The sequence below is a fragment of the Octodon degus genome, unplaced genomic scaffold, assembly GCF_000260255.1.
Source record: "Octodon degus isolate 3935 unplaced genomic scaffold, OctDeg1.0 scaffold00067, whole genome shotgun sequence".
NCBI classification, from domain to species: Eukaryota; Metazoa; Chordata; class Mammalia; order Rodentia; family Octodontidae; genus Octodon; species Octodon degus.
Window position 1 is genome coordinate 4,495,921 of NW_004524643.1, and position 15,219 is coordinate 4,511,139.

Consider the following 15,219-nt stretch of genomic DNA (forward strand, 5'->3'; position numbering starts at 1 on the left):
GCAGAGGTGCTGATGTGTAGTCTTTAAAGCAAGGGGACAGGGCAGTGTTTCCCTACCCCCTCCCCCACCCCAAGTAGATACCTGAGCAGGGGCAGGATGGAGAGCCATGTCCTGCCCTGTCAACCTCAGGATAAGAGGCTATGACTTCCCAAGGCAAAAAAAAAAAAAAAAAAATACAGTCAAAGCTAAGGCAGGGACCCCAAAACATCAGTTGCTACCTCAATTGTTAATGCAATTATTCTTTTGACATATCCTCTCTGCATTTTGCAGAGGTGATTGCAGGCCCCCTACCTAGCCCAGCTCATAACACTCTTATACTTCCTGCCATTCTCAATCACCCATTCTCAAGCCACTCCCATCTTTACAAATTAATAAAGCTTGGGTTTGGCCCTGGGTCAAGGCCTTTATTCCAGATGGCCACCATCCTAGCTGGACTTAGGACGTCTTGGCTCCCCATGGCTACAAACATTCCTTAGTGTCTTTATTCTTGCCATGAGTTGCACTGGAAATGGCAGATTAAAATTAACTAAAATTTCAGTAACTTCTCCATGGGATTACAAATACAAACTTACTGGGCCGTGACAACAACTAGGAAGGGCTCTCTATACTTACAGCTGTGGATGTCAGGTTTTATGTCTCTGCAGTGAGAAAGTAACTAAGACAACCTCTGGCTCCTTGGTTGTAAACAAGGGAAGTGGGAGGGAGTGCAAAGATTTTACCCAAAAAAGATTTTGCCAAGTCACAAGGTCAAAAAGGAGTTAGACCCGCACGAGTTTCTTTAGAAACAACTCACAGATAGAGATTGCTATCTTTCATTCAATTCAAGAAGTAATTATTGAGTCCTCAGGTTTTATCTGAACAACCAGTTATCCTGGAGACTTTCCAGCTGCTTCCACACTGGAGGCTTTAAACTGACTTGCATGGTCTTAACACGGGCCTCATTTCTAAGCCTGTAGAATTGTTCATGATTAGGGTGGCCAAATAGCTCAGTGGATTAAAGCACCTGCAAGCAGGTGCAGAGGCCAGAGGTTGGATCCCCGAGCCTGCTGTGTGGGCCCCACCCCTGGGGTGCACTGAGATGGCAATTGAGACTGGACGTGGTGGTGCGTGACTGTAATCCCAAATCTTGGGAGGCTGTAAACAGGTGGATTACTACAAGTCTGATCTAGTAGTGAGACCCTGAACACCCTGTAGATCATTCCCTAAAATACAAAAAAAAAAAAAAAAAAAAAAAAAAAAAGACAAAGAACTGTTCCTGATCATCCCTGAACTATGAAGATGTCTCTGATCCTTAAGTTAGCTCATTTAACCCCTAAGTGTTTCCTCACTTTTCCTTAAATAAATTCTTCCTCGGGGATCTTGTCAGCCTGCGTGATGCTCATCCAAACTGAAGCTTTAATCAGATAATGGATGTGACAGAGATGCTGGTAGAAAATAGTTCTTTAAACTTACTGCAAGTATGAAGCTGGGGTCTCCTTTCACCCCTTAGAGAAAGTACAAGAGAGCCTAGAGATCTTTGATAGGGTCTCCACAGTAATTTTGGATTTTACCCATCTAGATACTGGGGACTCAGCTGTCCTTCAGATGTGATTAGAGGGCCAGGTAAGTGGGACTTCTTACCCACATGTCATCCCACAGACACCAAGCCTTTGTTAAAAATGTCTTTGACATCAGCTTTGGGAAAAGCCAGTCATTAATGGAACTGAGCCACCAATGCATTGCTATCTGACTAGGTGTCTGACCGGAGGGGTAGAGAGGAGCAGTGAGCCAATGCTGACCTGTGGCACGGTCCCCTGTGCACTCTGCGGAGGTCATCAGTGGACAGCTATACCCACCAGGTGGCAGCACCATGCAAAACCCTGGGGCCAGAGTTGCCAGTTAGGAGCTGGAGGACAAAGGAGAAAACCGGGCCCAGATCACAGAGCACCTCAGGCCATGGACAGGCTACACGGGAAGTGGCCTCCCAGGTTCCCAAGAGAACAGGGTGGGTGGGCTTCCAGCAAGGATGGATGCAGGGTTCGGAGACCAGGTGTGGAGGTTCATGACTGAAGTCTGCCAGGCTACCAGCCTGGTATGTAGGAAAAGAGGCTGAAAGATCCTTTGGCCTTGCTAAAAGGCCGAAGGATCCAGAATATATATACAGCATTCATATAATCCAGTAAAATACAGGTGCAAATCTACCCAAATGGACTAAGAATATAAGTAGATAGGTAAATAGCAAAAATAATAACATTAAAGGATGCTTAACTTTGTTGAAAATTAGAATATGATTTTTAAAAATATGGACACTACAGTGGACCTTTCAGACAAACAATATAATACAACAATTTTAAAGTATTAGGGAGAACTGTGAGAAATAAGTCCCCCCGCCCCGCATTGTACTGGTGGGCAGGTAATTGGTACAGTTCTGTGGACTGCAACTTGGCAGGAAAGGTGTGTGTCACCTGTGACCTGGTACTCAGAGGGCGCTCCATGGAGCAGCTGCTTCAGCATCCCTTGGGTGCTTCATCCCAGTGTGAACTATCAGGCACTGGCCACATCACCTGAGTCGTAATCTGCATTTCCACCAAATCCCCGGATGATTGAAATGTGCAGCAAAATCTGCAACGCATTGCATATCAAATTGTGAGGGAGGGGCTTCCTTGTGGAAAAGAAGGGGGATCAGCAGTAGCAGCCCACATCTCAACAACTTACCAGGTTCATCTGTAATGTCTGAGTTTTTAGAATGATTTTTTTAAAATGTATTTAGTACAGGGTCTATAGGGTCTCACAATGTAGATCAGACTCATAGTGATCCTCCTGTTTACAGCCTCCCAAGTGCTGGGATTACAGGCACGCTTGCCACCGCCCAGTCTCAATCTCTGCTTCAGCATGCCCCGGGGGCGGGGCCAGTACGGAATGAACAGTTTTTAATGTAATACTTGAGCAATTGGAATTATTCTTTAATTTCCACAAATGATTCCTCTGGCGAGCTGAGGGCTGCTTCATGTTAATTACAGACCTGTTGAGTGACCTGCACTAGCCTCGCAACTACCCTAAACACAGGTCCACATCTGTACAGTCAGACTAATGGCACCTGGTAGACAAGTGGCCGGTGCAGCCTTACATGCGGCGAACTAACGCACAGCCCACTGAGTACAACTCACCCTTGGCGTTCATCTGATGATTCTCGTTGTCAGAAAAATGGCCATCAGTCGTGCTTTATTGGTTGTAGAGAAGACAGCAGTGGTGTGGGGAGAATATTTTGAGCAAATAGAACAAACACATGTACCTGGAGCTCATGGACATAACGCACACGTGCGCATATCAACCTGCGCGCACCTACAAGATTCTCGAGCTCTTTATGCTATGTTGTGGGGTGTTTCCTTTTGAAAAACAAAAGGAGCCGTTGAGGTATGTAATCGCTTTTGCCACAGAGTGAGAGCGGGAACGCTATTGCTCACCACTCTTTTTTCTCCCTCGGAACCATTTCTGAGTTTTGAGTCCTTTACAGAGCATTTTTATAGAGTTATCTGCTTTTGCACATGCAGTGAGAGAGTTTATGAAGGTTTGGCTTCCTGTTCTTTAAAACGATGCACAGTAGGAAATGAAATGTGTTGACTGTGAAAGCGATAGATCCTAGTTATTACATTCATATAGCCGAGCAGGCTTGGGTTTGAATTCTGCTTCTGCTATTACTAGTTAGGTGTATATGGGTAAGTTACTTATGTTGTTATATTTTAATTTCTAAAATATATCTGAAATGCTTATTGTGGGCATTAAATAAAATAATATTGTAAAGCTTGGCCCTCAGCTGTGGTAAGTGTTCAACGGATGTTAGTTTTGATGTTACTTAACATGTTTACTTAAATAATAAATCATGTTCTGTTCTGGGACCATAATGACACATATTAGGTAGTATACATACGCAGCCTAGGGACTAAATGTATACTTTAAGTTTTGTCTGTAAAGGAATGAGTGTCAGCTTTCTATACAATTTACATAAGTACAAACAAGTAGATCTACACGAAACAGTCCCATGATGCATAAGTCTACCCAGAATTCCAGGGTAGGTGAGGTAGACAGCATTAATCAATCCATGAAGCACCGTCTGTATATGTCTTCTCTTGATTTTCACAACAGCTGCAACAGGTAAGTGAGCATTATACTCACTTTGTAGATGAGAAAACTGTATCAAACGCCAAACAATAAACACTAAAAATTGTAGAAGGCTCTAACCGCCATCTAGCATTTTTCCATATCCCGCCTTCCGCCTGAGTAACAGCTATGAACATCAGCTTTCCAGGAGGGGATTGCTGTTTGATTAACACCAAATGCATATTTAGATCTGCAAAGAGATCATTGGACTGAGAAGAGCTTTCAATCCCTAATTGGATGTTGTCCACTGAACAAGGGAAATATTTATTAATTCCTCTTTTCACAGGTAAGGATCTGACTGAATCAGCAGAGCAGGAGGACACCAGTGTCTGGAGCCCCTATGATACTAGTCAGGCACAGAGTCATAGATTCCCTGTGCAAAAGTCACTTCCCTGCTAGCTCCTGTGGACGCTGCAGGAAGGCAGGGAGACAAGAAGCTGGGTGGAGAAATAGCTCTTCCTAGGAAATGCCTGGCAGCCACCTTGATGCCTGAAAAAAAAAAAAAAAAAAAGGGCAAAAAGTTGCATTCATTGCTTTTCACCCAAATCCCCCATTCTCATAGTCTCAAGGCAGCAAATGCGTTCTGGGAAGCAAGCTGGCACCTAAGGGGAACAAGGAGAAGCAGTAACCTTTTTAGGATTGCTACTGCATGGTCTGGGGCGCTACAGGCCCATCAGCATGTTCTGGTCTTTGTTGCCAGCCAGATGGTAAATAAAATATTCAGCAGACACACAAACTTCTCACAACAGTGAGGTGGCTGGCTTGTTCGGTACAGAGTGATTTCTGTAGAAAGCACAAATTGCTAGTGGCAAGAAGCAGCTGGGAGGGAGTCAGCAATCTGCTTCCCCTGACAGAGCCAGAGACCAGAGCCTGGACAGCTTGCAGTTGCAGCAGGCCCAGAGCCTCTCCTCAAAGAGCTCTGGAATCTGTCGTCAAAGGACTTGTATAAACTCGGTTCCAACATGAATGGCAGATGCACAAAAGTACAAAGCACTCAAATGAATGATTCCAGATAAAACACCCTCAGCAGGTGCCAATGGCCGGGCAGATGTGGCAGAATATATTTACAAATACCAATATAACCACTTCACTATCAGAGCTCAAACACAGAGTGGCTAGGTATCCATTAATAATGGTCCACAGTGAATCAGCATCTGTAAACACAGCGAAGGAGCTGACAACTCAAGAGTAGTGTTAAGGTCCCTGTGTCCCAGGTAATTGGGCAGACACTGCAGATGCTTAGCTACCACATGTAGCTTTACTGCAAGGTCTCCAGTGACTTTTTTTTTTTTTTTAATGTATTTTAGTACAGAGTCTACAGGGTCTACATGGTCGACAGGGTTGACAGGGTCTCACTATGTAGATCAGACTCATAATGATTCTCCTGTTTTCAACCTCCCAAGTGCTGGGATTATAGGCATGTGCCACCATGCCCGGTCTCAATCAGTGTGCCCCAGGGGCAGGGCTGGCATAGCACGCCGGGGCTAGAACCCTGGCAGTTGCGCTCTGCCTAAGCAGATGCTTTAGTCCCCTGAGCTATCTGGACGGCCCTCACTAGCAACTATTAAAAGGGTAATTCCAGAATTTCTTGGCTGCTCATTAATAAAGCTTACTTTTGTAATCCCTAGTTACTTTCTTACTTGTAATGTCACAACCTAAAAGCAAAATATAGTAATACAGAGTTATGTATTTCCCACGAAATGCTCACTTTCCATCCATTCCATAGCTTTCAGGAACGCATCCAGTTATCATAGCCTGATTGAATCAATGACATTTCTCCATCCTCTTCTTAAACTTTCAGACTATTTGAAGGTTGACTTTCTATTCTTTCTTAAAAACACCCCAGTCTCTTAGCTTCTAGGACAATGTGCTCACTCAGACTTCCTCTTGCCCCTCCCACCCCCACCCTAGCCTCTTGCACCTGGCCACTGGATGTTGCAGTTCCTCACGATTCCATAGGGGTCTCTCTTCCCTTACTCTCTTCCCTCTAGGCCCAGCCCATTTCATCTGTACTCAACCATCAACCAGGCTCTGTAGAGAGGTGATTCCAGCCAGCTGTCTCCTCCAGGCTCCAGACTACGCTGCCTGCTCACATCCCCCTTTACCGAAACAAAAAGACAAAATTGAACTCATGACCTCCCCCACTCCTCGCTCTTGCAAATCTGGCTCTATTACAGTGTTCTTCAGACAACAGCCACTCATCTGTGCAGCCAGACACTCAGGAGTTACCCCTGGCAGTTCTCTCCTCTGCTCCTCCTGCCCATTAGGATCCTGCAGTGTTGACACTAAGTACTAAACATCTATGTCACAAATCCACCCACCATCTCCAAGTCTTCTACTAGGACTCTCCCTTATCACACACCTGGGCTGCTAACTCACTAGAAACCATAGTCCACTGGCTTCTGGACAGCAAAGATGAATCCCTGAGTTTTACTTGCAATAATAGCTCAGTGGCATAAGTGCCTGCCTGGCAAATGTAAGGTCCTGAGTTTGGTCCCTGGTACAAAAAAAAAAAAATCTTTAGAGTTTGTCTATCATGGTACTAAATAAATATATGATAAACAAATGAATAATTTGCATATAATCCAATGGTATCTGAGATTAGCAAACCTTTGTGTAAGAAGAATTTCTAGGTAATTTTGAGGTAAACTATTCACATATATTTTAAACTCTTTTTTGTTCAATCAACTTGGACAATAATGTTCCTAACATACACTTTAAAATAAGTAAAATCATTATGCCCGAGGTCTTCATACACTATTCCTAATATAAACTTTAAAATATGTAAAATCAAACTGTTATTCTCAGATAACATTATTGTATGAATAAAGAACTCCAACTATGTGCCAATTTATTCTAATTAATGAGGTCATTTCACAAGTTACTAGATATGTGATTAATAAACCAAGAATCAATTGCTTTAATATACTCTGGTAAACATTTTGAAAACAATGAAAAAAGGAATATTTATCCTAGCAACAACAAATAGACTTAAAATTCAAGCTAGCAAAAATTGTGCAGGGGACTCACAGCTCCAGCAGTCCTGTTCTCTGTGACATCCCAATTCCCAAATGGGAATATCATCACTATATAAAAGCCTGGGGTCCCAGCTGGCCTCTCATACATCTTCCATTGAAGATTTTTTTTTCCTAATTGTCTTCCAGATGGAACCTAAAGTTCTACAGTAAATTGCGGAAACAGATAATACAGGATGGTTGAGGGAGGCAATTGCTAAGTCTAAATCTTCACAGAATCAAAACCCACTTTTCAGACAGTATGTTTTCCCACTTCAGTCTCCCAACTCTTCATTAAATAAGAGAAAATTCTTTACTTTTTAGTCTATTTATTGTATAACAACAGTAAGATAAAGACTCTGAAATAGAAATTTCCAGGTAGTCTCTGTCAGCCCAGCACACTGGTGTACTTGTTTGTTTGGCAGAACCGGGGATTGAACTCAGGCCCTTAAGCTTGCCAGGGAAGCACTTATTCTACTGAGCCATTTCTCCAGCCCCTTGCTAGTGTACTTTTAACTACCCTAGCAAGGTAACTAAAGTAAGCAGGTATGATGAGGGGCTGGTGTTCTACACCACCAACCAGGAAAGGGTGGACATCTTGGGTCTGTGATGGCAGATGGCACGCGTCTATGTCTGAGTACACAGGCACTGAGCACATTAGTTTGAGAACAAGAAAGGGCTAACCAACCTCCTTACAGAAGAGAAAGCCTCCCACATTTCCCAGGCCAGGCCATAACCACAATGACAAAAAGAGGAGGCCAGGTGAGGGACTTAGATACAATCAGGTTGGTCATATTTGAGAGTCTGGATATGGAGGACTATTTATACCTGGGCATCTCTAGGGAAAATACTTAGTAGCCATGAGCTCCCCCAAATCTCTGCAAGCCTGCGGAGGTCTAGATAATGTTTTGACCCAGCTTTTGGAGGAGGCCTATGGCCGCTATTGTTGACATTATCCTGCTTCAGCTCTTGTTCTTCCAGGGCTCCTGCGTGGCAGGCTGGAAGCCACGACCAAGCTCAGCACCTCTGCTTCAGCAGCCTTAGCCTGGCCACCCTCACAGACGCAGAGACCCAAAGCTGTTCCTGGAGACAGATGGGAACCCTTTGTTCTAAACTTCCCCGCCTTGGTGTGCCCACCAATGTGAAGAGCTGCTGAGAATGCCGAGGCACTGTTTTCTTTCCTAGTCTAAAAAAATAAAGGTTATTGACTATTAGACATTATTGTTATGGACTCAAATTAACCACTGGAGACACCAAATTCTAGCACGAAATGGGAGGATGCCACGGGGACAGAGTTGTTTGTCTTTCTGCTGAATAGTTCCATCCTGCTGAGCAGTGGGGGTTTGCTTGTTCATTTGTTTGTCAGAATATGTTTAATGGTTTTTCTGTGTGTTTTCTTTACAATCAAATTGTCACTTTTCACAATTGCCAGTGTTTTTTTCCCCTCTTGAATAGCCACTGTTCTCCCCAATCTTTCTCTAAATTGCTACCCTCAACCTGATATGAATGAGGAAAACAAACAACTGAATTATTAGAGCTAGCTGTAAATGAAAAGAGAGATTTTGAGAAAGGGGCCAAGGGACCCTCCTGAGCACAGAGTATTTAAGGTGCTGACTTATTTATTGGTTCACTTATTTCCTGACTTTCAGCATCCTCCCCGCTGTAGCAGCTTGCAACTTGCGCCTACCAACCAATTCTCCACAAAGTGGCCGAACCGATCTTTTAAAAATGCAGAATGGACACTGTCACACACAATGCCCTCCAGCCTTCTCCCCCTCAGGATACTTTGGTGATTACTCCTTCCCACAGGATGAAGTCCACCCTCCTCCACAGACCTCCACTGTCCTGTGGAACTGGCCTCTCCGACCTTCCACTCATCAGTCGCCAGCCTTTTTGCACCACCTCACCATCGCAGCACAGAGATGCCTCTAGACCCCCTCCCAGGCTCCCTGAACAGGGTCCAAACCTTTAGCTCCCAGTCACGAGAGCAGAGTGGTATGGTAGACTTGGAACTTCACCACGAGTAGCTGAGTAGAGTTGAGCATACTACTACGTCTCTCCATGCCTCCCTGTCCTTGTCTGTAAAATGGAGACAATCACTTCACCCACCTCTCAACACCACGACAAAACTCATGATGGCCCCCTGTGGAACCCTTGGTGCCACAGATGGGGTTGGCATTATTTAAGTTTCTGTCTCCCTCACTGGAACATGAGGCATGAGACCTGGGTCCTTGCCTGCCTGGTGCTCAGCTCTGGCGCTGTGTGGAACACACCTACCAAATAACATGACCAGCACTGGCTGAATGAACGCATGAGCGAACGTCAAGTGCCTCCTGTCAAGAATGTGCAGGCCTCTGGCTTCCCGGGTCAGCAGATGCCCCTTCTGCATGGTGGTCTTCGGCGTCTCTCACCACCAGCCTAGCCTCTTCAGGGCTCACCTCACGGAATCCCTTCTCCAGGCCAGGCTCCAGCCTCTTCGGGAAGCCCCTGCGCCCCACCCATGTGGTTTGCTTGGGATTCCTACTCAGCAGCACTCATCTTGTTTCTACCAATTCACCATCTCTTCCCAAGCTTCTCCTCACTTCCTTCCCAGACACAGAGGCCTAGAAGTAACTGTGGCCTCCCGCGTGTTCCCTCCCTGCCCCCATCCTCAGGCCCGACTCAGCCCACCCTCAGTCCGGAGCTTTCTGCCTCCGGCTCCTTCCAGCTAGTCGTCCCTCTTGATAATGTTCTCTCAAAAATTACATCCTCACAGTGTTTACCTCCGAGTGCTCGGGTTTCACCACGCCTCACTTAAGGTATTGACTTTTCAATTCGAGATAAATTATTCAGCAGCTCATTCCCAGCCCAACTCTTCCTGTCCGCAGGGCCAGCTCTCTTCCACCACGCCCGCATCTCGGCAGCCTCTGAATCCCAGGGCGTGCTTACAGCTCTTGCTAGGGCAGACAGCTAAGGGGTGCGGTGCACTGGGCACCGCAAAGCATGCCTGGAATTCTCAGCCCAGGGCCAGGCCCCAGGAGAGGCCACCCTGCTTTCGCAGAGAACCGGGCCTGTGTTTGCACTGCTGTGACTGCAGGGGCAGACAGCGCAGAGGGGCTCCGGGTTAAGGCGGGGCTATTGTTGGAAATTCCAGCTCTCAGAAAAAGTTGGAAGGTGGGACTGTAGCTCAGTGGTATAGCACTTGCCTGACATAGAAGAGACGTGGAGTTCAATCCCAGCAGCACAAAACAAAGTAAAACAAATAAACCTTAAAGTCCATACTCCCTCCCCGTCTCCACACTTCTCTCATTGTGTGGAAGTTTTGGATTCGTGGGCTCCTGCACCATTAAGAAAAGAGCAGGTTCACACCAAGGAATTTTTCAAATAGAGCACACAAAGTTTTGCTTTTTAAGATGTCAGTTGGAAACCCTGAAACAAATGTGATGTTTTCCTGCCTACTTAACCTGAACATAACTTACTGTTTTCCTAATTGGTTGATTCATTCAAAGATGTAGAAAAGTCCTGTTTGCCTGGCACTGTGCTAAACACTTTAGAACACAAAATCACCTAAAGCAAGACTCCTGTAGGCAAGGCATTCACAATGGTAGGGGAAGTGCACAAATACATGCATCTGTATATACTTATATTTTATATTCATAATCATGGTAGCCACCTCATCATTGTCTAATACTTTTACACACACTACCTTAATCCTCAGAATAAATCTTCTGCAGTTATGATGATGATGATGATGATGATGATGATGATGATGATGATGCTCATGTTACAGAAGAAGAGACTGAGATTCAGAGGGGTAAGGTAATTTCCAGATATTCGGTATTGAAGCAGAGCAAATTTGCATAGTCTAGAGGCTGAGCTATTAGCACATTTCCTCCAATTAACACATAATTGCAAGCAGTATGAGCAAAACTAACTGGCCCTGGGTGCCGGCCTCTGTGGTGGCCCTGGGAAGAGTGGTTAAAGAAGGAGCAGGACTTCAGGGAGGTGGGGACAGGAGCACAGGGCGGAGAAGAGCTCATACAGCGGTGCAGAGGGAGGAGTCTCCTCCCCACAGGGAGAACCTGAAATGGTTCCTGTACTTGGAACACGAATGCGTGGATGTGCAGGCGAAGGAAGGACGAGAGAGAAGATGGAAAGAAATGAGGATAGAAACTCTGCAAGGGACAATGCATACTAAGCCTCACTTCCCAGAGGAAAAGGGGAGGCCACAGAAGTGTCAGATGGGGGGAGAAGGGAGTCTTTTCATGTTTTTATGAAAAATCAAGCTAATTCAGGCTGCAGAGTAGAGTGAAGAGTTGGTGTTCTGAAAGAAAGGTGGTTCATGGAAGAAAGGGACACTGGCCCTTTGCAGACATACGCAGATGATGTGTGTTTGTGTGTGTTTGGAGAGGAGGTCATGATAAATGACTGAGAATGGAGTGCACAAGTAGAGATGTCACATGCCCTGCAGTTACGATGTCTATCTAGCTGCCCCACCCCCCAAGGCTCATGTACTCATAGGCAGCGCTTTGGGGCGGTGTATCCCAAGTATGATTTTGGATTAGTCCACTGATGGATTTAGCACAGTTATGGGTGTAGAAAATGGATATACTAAAGAGAGAGGGCCCACCCTAGCTGTGGGCAGAACCAACCAACAGGCTCACAGCCTGCATGGAATATAGAGGGAAGGAAGAGGGAGGGTTACTGCCTACTGCCTGCAGTGCCACACCATGAGCTGTTTCTCCTCCTTATAGCTCCGTCCCATGGTGCCTCGCCTTGGAACCAGCTGACTAAGAACCAAAACCTCTACAAACTGGGAGCTAAAATAAACCTCTCCTTTGACATATGAGTGTCACATGTTTTGGCTCAACAATAAAACACCGTCTCTCTCGGCCGCTGTCCTATCCAGTGAGTTGTCCTGTCCCAAATGCCTACTATAAGCCCTAAAAGAAAACCATAGGAGCCAGTGCCGATGCTCGCTCCTTTCCTCAACAGCATGCATTCCTCTTCCTCGTCCTCCAGACATGTGCATGCATGCGTGGTACCCAAGTCCTGTGGCTCCCTCTGTGGCCCTAAGCTCAGTCTCACCACTTCTGCTTTCAACTGGGTGGTGCCTGTCTTTGTGTCCCTAGCACCTAACACCATGCTTGGGACACAGGGGTTGATTGTTAGTGCCTGTGGAACCCGACAACACTGCTGAACCCTGCCAGATAAATGTTCCCTGTCAAAGCCCTTGAAGAGCAAAGCCAATTGATGCCCTCCCCTCTTGACATCTTGACAGGAGTGCTTGTCCCAGGTCTCCCCAAATCAGTGGTTTCCGCTTGACTTCCTTACCACATTAGGAGCATCGCATTTCATCATCAGTTGCCATTCTCCTCAAAAACTCCTTATATTACCCAGCATCCCGTGGGTAATCAGAGCAAATATAATGTCTTTTCTGCATCTATTTGTCACTTGGAATGCATGGCAAGACTTCATGGAAAATTCCCTCAAGTTCACATTTCCTTTCAGAACGTGTCTGTTCTTTATCTAGATTTAACTCTTTTTTTTTTTTTTTTTAATTGCAGAACCAGGGATTGAACTCAGGCCCTTGCGCTTGCCAAGCAAGTGCTTATTCTACTGAGCCATCTCCCTGGCCCTAGATTTAACTCTTGAATTCTCTCTCTCTCTCTCTCTCTCTCTCTCTCTCTCTCACACACACACACACACACACACACACACACACACACACCACCACCACCACCACTATTTGAAACTGAAATATGAAAAACCTGGGACTGAGAGACAAAAGAGCTTCACTATGATGTGGGTTTTGACATTATTTGACCCTAAGTAAGCAACATGACCTTAGTGTCTTCATTTATAAAACAAAGGCACTGTCCCCACACATTTCACACCAGTGTCCATCGAGTCCAGCATTCCCGTGAGTAGTCTTCATTTAGGAAGAACTGCTGGGCATATGGCAGAATTGTGCTTCTTGACCCCTTCATAGGTGGCTAGGGCCACGTGTGATGGTTTGATCAGAGCACCCTGGGTAAGCTGCTGTGCGTCACTGTCACAGTGGAACACTTGATGATCATGGAACACGCTCCAGGATTATTTATTCTCAGCTGCTGTGCTAAGCAGCGGTGTTCAGGATAGCAACTGCTCCACCGCGTCCTTGTATGGGAGCTGAAAGCTAAGTCCAAGTACAGCCCTGACAAAGTCATGAACAAGAAAAGATCTTTGTGTTCATAATAACTGATAAAACTTCTAGATTGATGGGTGGGGGAGATAGCGCAGCAGCATCAACGCCTGCTTGGCAAGTGCAAGGTCTCAAGTTCAAACCCCACTACTAAAAAAAGTACTAAAAACTTCTAGATTGTTACTATACCTGACTTGGTCTATCTTGACTAATACAATCTCTCTCTCTCTCTCTCTCTCTCTCTCTCTCTCTCTCTCTCTCTCTCATTTGCTCTCACTTTCTCACTCTCTCTGTCTCTCTTCCCCCGACACATATACATGCATACACGTGTACGCACACACAAAAACATACTATACACACTTCAACCAGAGCAATTATACACTTACCTGTTGCATGTATTAGACTTCCATATAAGACTTTAGTCTTTTATATAAGATTCTGTTTGACAAAAGTACCCGAGGGATAAAAAGAAATATTTGAAAATCATTCATCCATTCTTTTGGAGGGCCTGTCCAGTCAGAAATCTAGGGTTCTCTTCAGAGTCTTCCAGCACTATAGCTACCTTCCCTGTAGTCTTTGCATATTTTGACTTTACTTCATCTCCATATGCCTCTGTTCATTTGATAGGTACCTCCCAGAGAGATATTCTTTCACACAACATTTTCTGCCAAGATTTGGATATCAAAATGTTGACCCACTTTTTCTCCACTACACTTTCTTTCACTTATCACTGCCATCAGAATAGACTTACCTGCCAGCATAGACAGCACTACTCTGACAAGGTGAGACTTGTTGCAAACTGTCCCCACACTGTCTTTATTTTCCTAAAACAAAAATGAAAATATGTGTCTTCACCTAAGAGTTAGAGTCAGAGTGTTTTAGTCAACTGGTTTATTCTAATCAGTGTTCTGTAAAAGACAGGCTTCCTATCAGCTTACTTTTGGTTTCTTTACCATGGATACAGGTAATGTTACGGTTTCTTCCTTAGGCTGGTGACATTTAGAATTTTCCTTTCTCAAGTGTCCTCTAGACCACAGGAATCTCTTGACTGCTATAGATAACTTCAGTGAGATAACAGCTGGAACAGGTAGGTAGATTATATCAGTAGTCGTCAACTTTCACTGTACCTAATAATCAATTAGAGAATCTCTTACCAAGATTCTAATCCAGTTGATCAGAGGCGATGGCTTGCAATCTATATTTTTAATAAGGTGCTCTAATGCAAGTGGTCATGGAAATGCAGTATGAAAAATGTTAGGCTTTTAATTTTTTATTTATTTATTTTTTTTTCTGGAACCAGGGATTAAACTCAGACCTTTGTGCTTGTCAGGGAAGCGCTTATTCTACTGAGCCATCTCCCCGGCCCCTTTAAATCTGTTTTTAAGAAGAGAAAAGATTAAAAAAAAAAAAAAAGATAGGGAAGAAATATGCAAGTATATATACAGGATGGTTGAGGCGATTATACTGAAAATCTCCATCAGTCCTTTGAAAATAGCAGTTAATGTGTAGAATTTTCACCTTGACTAACTCTGTATGCTGATAGCTGAGATCTAAGTAACTACATCAAGGATAGCAATGTGTAACACAAAAACCAGGCTTGAATACTTGACATCTTGGTCTTGTAAACATGTACTGTTTCAAATGTCATATCAATTATTACTATACTCTTTTTTTAAAAAGGTAAAAAAAAAAAAAAGAGAGAGAGAGACAGAGACAAGAACAAAAATTTAAGCTTTCTTGAAAGCAAGTGGTAATATCCAACCCTATGTCCAATCTTACATAACTATATCTGCTAATCTGAGCAACAGATTTGACAATAAGATAGATAATGTATCAAACATTGTTAATCACCTATCCTTGGTTTGAAAATCTGTAACATATGTACTGTTGTATGTTACCCTGTTT